The sequence below is a fragment of the Acinonyx jubatus genome, chromosome B1, assembly GCF_027475565.1.
Source record: "Acinonyx jubatus isolate Ajub_Pintada_27869175 chromosome B1, VMU_Ajub_asm_v1.0, whole genome shotgun sequence".
NCBI lineage: Eukaryota > Metazoa > Chordata > Mammalia > Carnivora > Felidae > Acinonyx > Acinonyx jubatus.
The window spans coordinates 14,027,809-14,040,218 of NC_069382.1; the positions used below are offsets into that span (position 1 = coordinate 14,027,809).

General features: G+C 45.7%; 1 long non-coding RNA gene across 1 annotated transcript in view; it reads left to right on the forward strand.

Annotated features, from left to right (window-relative positions):
• Positions 1 to 1,101: 1,101 nt before the first annotated feature.
• The window catches only part of LOC128314319 (uncharacterized), a 43,761-nt gene continuing 32,452 nt past the window's right edge, over positions 1,102 to 12,410 (forward strand). Inside the window, exons 1-2 of the long non-coding RNA XR_008295826.1 lie at positions 1,102 to 2,440; positions 2,548 to 2,754. This is a non-coding gene — a long non-coding RNA (uncharacterized LOC128314319). The remainder of the gene's footprint in view (positions 2,441 to 2,547; positions 2,755 to 12,410) is intronic.

The window sequence follows — 12,410 nt, forward strand, 5'->3', positions numbered from 1 at the left end:
ACAAGGGACTGTCCATAGGCGCTTGGAAGTGACATAAAATACACAGGTGCCAGTTGGGGGCACCTTCCAGTGTTTTGAAAAATCACTGATTTCTCCCAAGCACTGTGGCCTGAGACCAAGCATCCAAGCACGGGGCACGATCACCCACAGTCCCACAGTGAGAGAGAGAGAGAGGGAGGGAGAAGAACCATTGGCCCAGTTGTGGTCATGTGACGTTCAGCATCACGTACTACTCGTATTGCAAGACATCGTTCATTTATCAAGTTAAAACTTCTTAGACTTGTTTGCTCATCTTGCAGAACACTCACAGAACAAGTTACTCGCAATCCAAGATTTTACTGTATCTAGGAATTATCTTTAATTTCTCTTTCCTTTACCCTGCCTATGTTTAGTCTAACAGCAAGTTCTGCCTCCTTTGTTTCCAAGCCATGCTCTGAATCCATCAAGGTCTCTCCATGTGATGACCACAGCCCAGCCTCCGTCACTGCTCAGCTATGCTCCTGCAAGCCTCTTGCAGGACTCAGTATGTGGTGTGTGTGCGTGTGTGTGTGTGTGTGTGTGTGTGTGTGTGTGTGTGTATGTGTGTGTGTCTGTAAATCCAGGGCTTCAAATCTGGCATCTCATTGTCAGGGTCGGCACAATGAAATCTAAACTCATGATGACACCTGGGCCCTGTTACTTCTGACTTCCCTCTGTGACCTTTTCCTGCTCATGGGATTCAGCCCCAGTGACTGGATTATGCAGGGTCAACAGGAGGGAGTCAATTTTAATAGTCCTGGCAAAGAAAAAGGGCTTGACCTGCAGTGGTGAGGTTGGGTTTGGGGGTAGGGTGTATATGTGCATAGATACTAAAGCAATCTCAGAAGGAGACATAAGAAGGTTTGTCCTTGATTTCTGCCTTTCATTTAATTCTTTGTGGATCGTGATTTTAGATCACAGATAATGAAGAATGATCTGAAAGGTATGGTTGTCTACTTTTGTCTCTCAGAAATAAAAAAACTGGCTTTCTGTTGGTTATTTTAAATCTGGGCAATGGGCCACTGTTGTGAGCTGTTTATTTTGGGTGTCCCTTTGTTTGTGGACACAGGAACTCTAGGAGAAAAATATAGATGTTAAGGACAAAATACCAAGAGAACACCACAAGCAGGCAGCAACCGACTTTCCCCTCCAAACTTTCAAATCCTCTCGTTTGTCAATGTTTAGCCTTCATGAGAAATCGCCTGGCAACGACTATGCATTATTCTGATTGCTAGGGAAAAAAATGACACAAGCGCATTCAAAATCCTTAGAAAAGATTGCCATCTTTTTTGATGCTTTGTTGAAAAGCACGCACGAGAAACTAGCATCACTGGTTGCCTCTAGGCAAGGGGACCAAGGGTCTGGAGATCCGGACTGGGAGATGTGTTTTTCCTGTGCACTCTTTTATATATTTTGAATCTTGTGCTGTGTTCCTGTACTATCTACTGCCGCAGAACTAAGTTTTGTAAAAACGACAGCTTAAGAGGGCCAGAAAAACGAAGTCTGATTGGTTGCTGATTACTGTGATTTCATATGCAAATTTTAAACATGTATTCCCCGCATGGGCAAATATTTTGCGGACTATTGAATCCGTGCCTGGTCCTGGACGTAGCAAAGAGAGCTCGGGCACCTCGTGCACAGACGGACGGACACCCTGGGAGCTCCCCAGACTTGGGCAGTTCCCGGTGCTACTGTGTGTTCTGCTTCCTGGACTGTCAAATGTGGGGCCACCTGGGGATGGCCTCTCCACTCCCTTTCAACTTGGATACCCTTTATGCGTACTCATTTCACAGAGTGAGAAAGCATCTCCTGGCCTTTCTATCGCAGATTTTTTATGGGCATTGCCTATGAAATTTCATCTCAAAGACAGGCTGAGTGCTTGCCTGTAGAGCGGTGCCCATGGATCCCCACCAGCAGCTCACACCTGGGAAGTTGGTGGGTTTGCTGAACGGCTAAGACTCACGCCTGCAGCTGGCTGGTGCTTCCCAATCCATGTGGGCTGAATCTGAATCTGAATACTAATTCCACCCTCAGGAGCCAACACATATGGAAAATATTAATGCTTCCTTCACATGGAAATCTTTTTTTTTTTTCTTTTTGGAAAAAAAAAAGATTTTTAAAGAAGATTCTAGTTACGGTGCTGCAAGGAAAAAAAAATCATCTTTCCAAATGCCCATAGAGTCATCGTTCTATCAGAAGTAAAGAGAAAATGGGGGATTATTTGAAGGGAAGAATAAAAATCAAGTCGGGCTTTTTCCTTCAACAGCTACAGGTCATTAGCCCTAAAAATTGGAACTTTCCATTTCCTGGAAACAAACCCAACAACATCGATGTCAGCTGTGTTCCTGTGTTGTTTAATCTCTGTAGAGCCTGCTGGACTGAGTTCTCTCTGACCCTTACAGAAGGTTTCAGTACGTGAATTGTAAGTGTTGAACCTGGGTCTGAGTAACCACGGGGACCTGCCCTTCTTGGTCTCAGAGATTTTGTGTTTACATTTTTAATTTTTTTTAATGTTCATTTATTTTTCAGCGAAAGAGACAGAGTGTGAGCAGGGGAGGAACAGAGATAGAGGGAGACACAGAATCCCAAGCAGTTTCCAGACTCTGAGCCATCAGCACAGAGCCCAATGCGGGGCCCAAACTCACGAACCATGAGATCATGACCTGAGCCAGAGTCGACGCTTAACCGACTGAGCCACCCAGGCGCCCCTACATTTTTGACGTGTTACAGCTTCTGGTAAGTTCTTAATTGCCATTGCTCACAGTAATGTGGAATGGACGTGAGGGAGAGCTTTTGATAAGAGGAGGTCTTTCTAGGGGCCTTTTAAGGCATTTAAACATAAAATCTTTATGTTTATACAATCACATCTAATTTTTCTGTTTCTTGTAGCCTGAAATCTAATCATCTAACACACTTGTTCACATATTTAAGTAACTGGTCCCTGTGTTCTCTCGTGCAGCACGAGGTCAGTTTGTGCTGAGTTAGACTCCCTGGGGGCGCGGAGAGGTTTGGTGTGAAGGGAAGGAGGATTTACTCCAGTAAGATTGAGCTAGTTAGGAGAAACCTCCGGATGTCCCCAATGAGAGGATTTCTGGGAGGTTGGATTAGTGGCAAACTTCAGGAATTGCAGTTCAGTCTTCTGCACGTCCCTCCCCCAGGTGCTGCAGGAAGAACCAAGCGGGGCGTGGGGAGGGTGGGTATGGAAAACAGTAGCTCAGAGCTGTGCTCCTTCCTGTCAAAGCCCAGACTAGGCTTGCTGGCTCACAAAGGAATGGGGGCAGAGAGAATGAGGGTGCCTGGGAAAGGAATGTTGAGAGGGGAAAATATATTTATATAAGAACACAAGGACTCAAACTATGGCTGGTGCTTTCTCACTGCTCTTGATACTGAAGACATCCTTGGGGGCGGTGAGGACCGCGGGACCCTGCCTGACCACGCTAACAGTCCTCCAATTCCTCTCCTTGAAATAGATAGATAAAATTCCAGTTCTTTCTACTCCTGGAGACCCCATGCTCTGTGAGAGGGATTCCAGAAATCTGGGTTTGGGGTGATACCTTTTCCTATTTCTTTTTGCATGCCATCACGGGAGAGACCCTTTTCACTTTCTGAGCAGAGGAGCAGGTCCGTTTTCCCACAGCTCTGTGCTTCTACCGTGATAGGTAGCAAAGCCTTGTTTTCTGTGTCAAAAGGTATTTTGCCACGGTGCTGACTTCGTGGTGTGCGCAGCGTGTGTTATAAATTATGAGCTGATTATATGGCTGACTTCATTCTCCCTCTTCTGAAACTATGCAGTCTGTCCCAAACAATTAGCACTTAATTATGTTTCTATATTGTTTCTTAATTGTTCCATATGTTGGGGTTTCACTCCTCAACCAGACTACATGCCTCTGGATGACAGACATCAGAACTGAAACTTGTTCGAACCTGCAACACAGCAGTACTTTCTGTCCTGATTAACACGGTCACTGGCAGAGTTGGGGTTTTAAGAAAGGGACGGTAGCGTGAGTGTAACTGAGTCATTTGTTTGCGAGCAGGGTGGGCAAAGCCAAAACCAAGATTTAAAAGAAAAAAGCTTGACGGACATTTACTGAAGTCGTTCGTTGTTCATGTTCCCAGATGGCAGGGATCGTATGTTTGCATTACTGCTGCCTTCCCAGAGCCCAGCCTCCGGTTTGGCAAGTAGCAGACACTAAATGATTATTTTTATTTTTGTTATTTTTTAAAGATTTTACTCTTTCTTCAGTAATCTCTACCCCCAGCGTGGGGCTCGAATCCATAACCCGGAGATTAAGAATTGCACGCTCTACCGACAGAGCCAGCCTGGCGCCTCTAAATGACTATTTCCAATGACCCACCAAATGAATGGCTTGAGCTCCTGTAGTTTCTAGGTCCTGTGCTACAATAGGAAGACACAAAGACAAATGGCATCTTCTTTCTTCAAAAGCTCACGGTCTGGGGAAGGGGAGGAATGGCGGAATTGAAAACGATGGACTCCCACCTACAAAAGAAGCTGTTAGACTTCCCTACAAAGGGCTTTGCAACCAGAGAAGGGAGTTGCTCACTGTCCAGGGGCGGTCAGAGAACTTAAAACAAACAAACAAACAAACAAACAAAAATTTGATGGATTTTGGAGGGAGAAAAAGAATTTGCCAGGTGGAAGATGTGGAGACATTCTGGGCAGAGGGAATAATTGGACCCAGTTCAGAGGGCGGGGAAGTCTGTGTTTTCTGGGAAACCTGTGGTTCTTCTGAAGGCTAAGGGATGAGGTCTCTTTAGGGGGGTGGAAGAAATAAGACAAGTGAGTTGGGACCTGTTTCTGAGAGTTTCAGCGTTGCTCTTGCTGGCAATGGGGGCCAGCGAAAGTGAGCAGAGAATCACTGCAAGGAGGTTTGGATTTGGGGGGATCGCTGTGGACAGCGCGGAGAGCACATCGGGAGCGGGAGAAACGAGTCAGAAAGCCCTCCACGAAGGTGATCGTGGCCCTTTGATTAGAGATTATGGAGGCAGGAAACGAGGGAATGGAACTGGGGATGGAGAGAAACTGACTCATTTGAGAGCTTTTCAGAAAGTAGAGTTATGGGAGGACTGAATGTCAACTGGGTGTAGGGAGATGGGAAACGGAAAGACAGGAGTCCAGAGTGATTTTTATATTTGTTTGTTTGTTTGTTTATTTATTTATTTATTTATTTATTTATTTATTTATTTTTAGTGTTTTATTTATCTTTGAGAGAGTGCAAGCAGGGGAGGGGCAGAGAGAGGGGGAAAGAGGATCTCAAGCAGGCCCTGCACTGACTGCGGGGAACCCAGTGCCACTTGGACTCATAAACTGTGAGATCGTGACATGAGCCAAAGTCCCCGGCGCAACTGACTGAGCCACCCAGGTGCCCCAGGGTGATTTTTAGTTTCTAGTTTAAGAAAATGGAGAACCCAGGAACAGTAGCGGGATGGGTGTGTTGGGGAAAAGCAGGTCTCATTTTGGACTGTAATGCAACAACCTCTTCTATGTGTTGACGACTTCGTTATTATTACTATTATTTTTAATGTTTTTATTTACTTTTGAGACAGAGAGAGAGAGACAGACAGAAGCGCGGGCGGGGGAGGGGCAGAGAGAGGGAGACACAGAACCTGAAGCTGGTTCCAGGCTCTGAGCTGTCAGCACAGAGCCCGATGCAATGCGGGGCAGGGCTCGGGGGCTCGAACTCATGGACCGTGAGATCATGGCCTGAAGTCATAACCTGAGCTAAAGTTGGATGCTTAACCGGCTCACCCACCCAGTCTGTGTCAACGACTTCAGACTGTTTTCCTGTTGAGGCGACAGGGAGCCTCCCCTTTGTAGGGAAGGAGAAGAGGCTTCCGTGAGGAGGTCAGGACATGGGTCCCAGTGTCAGCCATCTTGACAGGAGGACATTTCTCAGCCAACCAGCTGTAACTCCAAATGTGGTCTTGAGCTCTCTCTCGATTCTAGATTCCAAGAAGCCGTGGCCCCTTAGCTACAAATCAGGCTGCAAGTAGCCTGCAGCCTACGAGACTCAGAGAAGGACGTATTTTGTGAGTCAAAGAATTTAGTTATATGCTGTCATGTGCTTTTTTCATTTTTCTTATCCTCGAGCATAGTCGTCTACAAATAATCTAGTCTTATGGTATCTGTCCTGTAATGGCTTCAAGAACATAAAAGGAACAGTACCGCCCTTGCCTCCTTCGGAATAGGAATGATATTCAGGAGGAAACCCCTGAGGGGATGGGTGACACCTGCAAGGTTCAGGGACTTACCCCTTGCAGACAGTCCTCCTCGGTTGCCAACGTGGAAGAATGGTGCTTTATTTTGTTAAGGTGGACAGATGTTTCCTTAATGGCTATGTTGTCGTTTGAGGTGCCTACCCTATGTCACTTCTAGTATGTCTACTAGAAAATGACATCTCCTCCCCGGCTCCCCCAAGAAGAGGTAAATACCCACATCCTTTTGTTGATCCTGCCCCAGCTCCAAAGACTGACACGCTTGTAGTAAATGAGCGTCAAATGGGTTGGTGGCCATTCGGGGAAAGGTGTTTGTAGTCTATCACGAGAACCCTTATCTAATAATCGTACCGGAAGAAGACACCCCTCCACGCTAACATTGTCTATCCTTTCTTAAAATATTATTGTCAATTGTGGTAAAATACCGCGTGAAATTGACCATCTTAGCCATTTTTAAGTGTGCGGTTCAAGCACGTTCACGTTGTTGGGCAACTATCACTACCAACCAACTCTAGAACTTTTTCATCTTCCCCGACTAACACTCTGTATTCATTAAGCTCATAATAAACCCCATTTCTCCCTCCCCACAGCCCCTGAAAAACCACTATTCGGTTTTCTGTCCCTATGAATTTGACTCCTCTAGGGATTCTCAGTAATGTCCATGGAATCATGCACTACGTGTTCTTTTGTAATTGGCTTGCTTCACGGAGCATGATGTCGTTGGTGTTTATTGGTAGTGTAGCCCGTGTCAGACTTTCCTTTCTTCGTAAGGCTGAATAATATTCTTCTGTGCTTACCTACCACATTTTGTTGCTCCATTCACCCCTCAAGGGGCACTTGGGTGGCTTCTATCTTTGGCTGTTGTGGGTGAGGCTGCCATGAACATGGGTGTTCGCGTCCCTCCTTCCTTTTTTTTTTTTTTTAAGTTTATTTACTTTTTTTTTTTGAGAGATTGAGAGTGTGAGTGGGGGGAGAGGAGCAGAGGAAGAGAGAGAGAGGGAGAGAATCTCAACCAGCATCTTGTCAGCATGGAGCCCCACACAAGTCTCAATCTCACGAACTGTGAGATCACAACCTGAGCCAAAATCAAGAGTTGGGAGGCTGAACTGACTGAGCCACCAGGAGCCCCAGCACTTCTCGTCTTATTCACAGCTATACCCCCAAAACTCAGAGCAGAGTTTAGCAGATGGTGGGTGCTCAATACTGTCTGCTGGATGAATAGATAAATAAACTAACAGTTTTGACTCAAGCGGAATTTCTATACTGAGTTCTCTTCAGTTCTGTTGCTGAATGTAGAAGGGGAATTTTGAACAAAGCTTTCATTTAGATAGTGCCTCACATTCCTTACCTCTAAACTGGGCATCAGTCTTGCTTTTAGCAATACTTGTGAGCCTCCCCCGTGTGACAGGGAGCAATGGAAGGGTCATCATATTTTCTGGCAGAACTCTGGCCAGCCCTCTAGAATGATAAGCAAACTCCCTGAGGGTGGCGTCTGAGGATTTTCTCTCTGGTTTTCGTCTACTGGAAGAGTGACAGCTTTGTTTCTTGAGCTACGTTAACTTAAATTAAAAAAACAGTGTATCCTGAACTATCCATTCAATGACATAGATATTGTCTCAAAGTATGCTACACCGTAATTAAAGGAAGTTGTAATTATACCAAACTTGAGTTACACCCGTTACTACTTTCAAGCACTATTTTATGTATAAACTTCCAATAAAAAAGTTTAGATACAGGGGCGCCTGGGTGGCTCAGTCAGTTGAGCGTCCAATTCTTGATTTTGGCTCAGGTCATCATCTCACGGCTCGTGGGTTCGAGCCCCTCATCGGGCTCACTGCTCTCAGCACAGAGCCTGCTTCAGATCCTCAGTCTCCCTCTCCCTCTGCTCCTCCTCAGTTTTTACTCTCTCTCCCTCTCCCTCTCTCTCAAAAAAAAAAAAGAAAAAAGTTCATATACATTTCACTCAATATGATGAATTATTGTATTCAATTTGAATGTTATTTTTACAACTTTATTATAACATGTCACTTTCAGAAGGCTTTAGGATGGGCTCAAAAGTAGTATGACTTGTTCAGTTTGCTTATTTTCAGTATTTCATATTTGTGTCCCAGAGTAAGTCAGTTTATGAGACCAGACCTCCAGAAGAGGAGACTCTCATCAAACCTATAAGCAGGGAGGGGCGCCTGGGTGGCTCAGTCGGTTGAGCGTCCGACTTCAGCTCCAGTCATGATCTCACAGGTCGTGAGTTTGAGCCCCGCGTTGGGCTCTGTGCTTCTGGCTCAGAGCCTGGAGCCTGCTTCCAGTTCTGTGTCTCCCTCTCTCTTTCTGCCCCTCCCCCGCTCATACTCTGTCTCTCTCTCTCTCAAAAATAAATATTCAAAAAATTAAAAAACTAATAAAAATTAAAAAAAACCCTATAAGCAGGGAGCAGTTAGAAGGGATTCCCTAGAAGGAAATTTAGTTTTCTTAATTTTTTTTTTAAATGTGTATTTATTTTGAGAGAGAGAGAGAGAGAGAGAGAGAGAGATGAGAGGGAGAGGCACAGAGGGAGAGAGAGAATCTCAAGCAGGTTCCACTCTCAGTACAGAGCCTGATGCGGGCTCAATCCCACAACCCTGAGATCATGACCTGAGCTGAGATCAAGAGTCGGATGCTCAATCGACTAAGCCACCAGGTGCCCTTTGTGTGTGTTTTTTTTTAAAGATTTTTTTTTAAAGTAATCTCCACACCCAAGTGGGGCTTGAACTCACAGCCCTGAGATCAAGAGTCTCACACTGCACGGACTGAGCCACCCAGGCACCCCTTAACCTTCTTGACTAAAGAAGAAGGTTAAATAAATATCTTCCTTACCTTCTGGTCGACAAGCTTCCACTTAGTACTTTGTATTCGTGCTCTGGGTGGGCACATCATAAAGGCCATCCTTACATATTTCTTTTCCCCAGGGCTAAACGCTAGTAATTTCTGAGAATTATAAAAGAGAACAACTTGTAAATTATTATATATTTAAAGATTGAAACATAGTGTTAGTGATTTGGTGATGGGCAGATTGGAAGAAAAGGCACCACCTCTACACTCTGTCCACCCTGGTCCTCTGCATCCCCTGCCCCGGGTCACAGCTCCACTCAAGGTGGCTGCACACGACACCCTCCTTTCTATTCTGGCAAATGCTCTTCTCGTCACCCGCTCAGCCCAGAAGCGGTGCTGCTCTACATCTCAGCCACGCTTTTGTAAGTGGTCTCTTCTCTTCTCCCTCCTCAGCTGACAGTATTTGGAACGCACCCTCTTTTCTCTGATTGCATCTATTTGATCCATAGGGTTTAAGTCACCGAAAGGAAAAATGACTTCTGTGACCAAGCCAAGATTTAATTAAAAAGTGCACAATACGCAGAGTTGCTCTAAACTACAGGCAATCCAATACCAAAGAGGTGGAGAGTGTGAGAGAGAGAGTGGAGTCAGGGAAGAGGGGGAAGGAGAGGCGGAAAGGAAAACGAGTGCTACAAGTCTTGGCTTTTGCAGAACTAGAGGGACTCTGAAGTCCCAAACCAACTGATGAAGGTGAAGGGTGTAGTATGCAGTAGAAATGACAATGACAGCTATATCACTTACTGAATGGTTTATGCGCATAATTTGCTCCGGAAACATGCTTGTCATCCAAAGCACTTCTGTATCAAAGCGAATTTCAAGAACCATTGGCTCAGTTGTGATCATGTGACGTTTGGTGTCACATACTACTCGTATTGCAAGATACCGCTCGTTTGTCAAGTTAAAATTTATGAGAAATATTTGCTCGCCTAGGGGAACACTCGCGGAACAAGTTCCTCGCAATCCAAGGTTTTACCGAGTATGTTAGATGCCCGTCTGAGTTAGCCTGCTTGGGCTGCCACAGCGAAAGTTCACAGGCTGGGTGGCCTAACCAGCAGAAATTTATTTCCCACAGTTCTGAAAGCTAGAAGTTCAAGATACAGGTGCTAGCAAAGTCGATTTCATTCTGAGGTTTCTTCTCTTGGCTAGTCAACAGCCGCCATCTTGCTGTGCCTCACAAGGCCTTTCCTCCCTGCGTTCGCTATGCAGAGAGGGGGAGAGCAAGTCTCTTCTCATAAGGACACTCATTCAGTCTGATCAGGCCCCGCCATTATGTCCTCACTTAACCTTGCTTACTTCCCTAGAGGGCCCATCTCCAAATACATACACACTGGGGGTTAGGGCTTCAGTGTATGAATTTGGGGGGCACACGAACATTCAGCCTAGAGCACCTTAGTCCGTGTGCTACTGCTTTCTCCAGAGTACAACCACAGGGAACCAGAAAGAGGTTAAGGAGTGAGGCAGGGAAGGGGGACAGCCATTGTGAAGGCCGGTTTCCAAGCTGGCCAATACTTCATATCAAACTTGATGTCAGGGACCATCTTGGGAGATGCTGAACAAGCACTTCCTGAGACTCACTCAGGGAAGGAAGGGGGTTAATGTGTCTACTGAGTTTGTGCCCGTGTGAAGCTGGCAGGAGCCCACACAGAACTGATGGCTGCAGTGGCGACTGGGCCGCAGACCCTGGAGACAAGAAGCCAGGAGAGCAGAAGGGGCAGGAAGGAGGAATAGTATTCCCTGCCATATTAAGTGCTTTAAGGACATTAACTCGAAGCCTCATAATAACCCTCTGAGTAGATGGAGAGCCCGGTGCCCCTTTGGGAGGGAAGTGTAAGTTCCCTGGAACCAGGGATTTGAACAATGCTGAGACCCTCTGTGCCCCTCCTACGGCTCTCAGAAGGGTTTCCCCTCCTTTCAGAATCAAGACCACCAGCCTCTCTGGCCCCACCCCTCTACAGGGCTGCCACTTGAAACGAAAGGAAAGGGTTTCTCTTTCTCTTACGTAGATTGAAAGCATCACAGGGAAGGGCTCTGTGGGCTTTCGGTCACGTGGTGACTCCTTGGGCCAATCGCTGCCGAGGGAGCTGGGGGCCCAGTCACTTGGCTATTCCTGAGACCAATCGTTGCAGCGGGAGCTGGAGGCCGTGCTGTGATTGGCTACTGTCTGGTAGTGTGCCCTGCCGGGTGGCTGGAATCTCGGCATGTTAACAGAGCAAGGGAGCAGACCAGGAAAGACGCTCAGTGTGCAGTACAAAGAGCCTAAGGTGGTCACCGTCACCTAGGTGGTGAGGGCCTGAGGTGGGTCCTTCCATTAAATCTCACTCCTACAAACAAGGGCTAGCCATACACCAAGAACACCAGATATCTTGTTTGCATGTGCACCCAAGGTCAGCCCCGTCTCTCTTGTCCAGAAGGATATTTATAGGGAACGTGTTTGGCGCGATTTCACCTTCGGCCCCCCACATGTAATTAATTGTGAATTTTCGTCAGTCCTGCCTCTTGAATGTCTTAAACACTCCCTTTCCTTTCTGCTCTCATGTGGCACCATACCTTGTCCCTTGGCCATTTGCAATCGCCACCATTTGCCTGTCTCATCTTGTTCACCCTACGCTATCACCAGATAAACCAGAGTTTGTCGCCGTGAAACAAATCTCAATTAACTACTCTGCTTAGCAGTTTTTGATGACCCACTCTTTCTTCTATGTTGCGTATCAGCTCTGTGAAACCTTCCCAGGAGAGAAAAATGGAAGAATTTGACTTTTCTTCTTGAATGCCTCACCTAGCACAAGTATAAATACTTTTTTATTTATATAAACACTCTTAGGGTATTGACCATGGTGTGTGTGTGTGTGTGTGTGTGTGTGTGTGTGTGTGTGTATGCATGGGTATGCATGAGTATTAGTTTCCTCCACTTGATACGAGCTTATTCAAATGGGTGGAGTGTTCTCATCTGTTATTCTATCCACAGGACTTGTCATGTAATAGGTGTTCAATAACTGCTGAATAAATACTTACTGTTTAGTCTTTGGTATTATTCCCTAGTTTCTGGAAAGGGTAAAGAGAAAAGAGGAAAAGAACAACAGGGAAAGGAATGGAAAGGAAAGAAAAAAAATCCAAAATGACATTTAATGCCTAGCTCTTGTATCAAGTCAATTTTGGAATGAGGTGAGGTTATAAACAAGTCAACAAAATCATCACATTTTATATTAACTTATTTATTTATTTATTTATTAAAGTTTATGTATTTCTTTTGAGAGTGAGAGGGAACCAGGAGGGGAGGGGCAGAGAGAGAGATG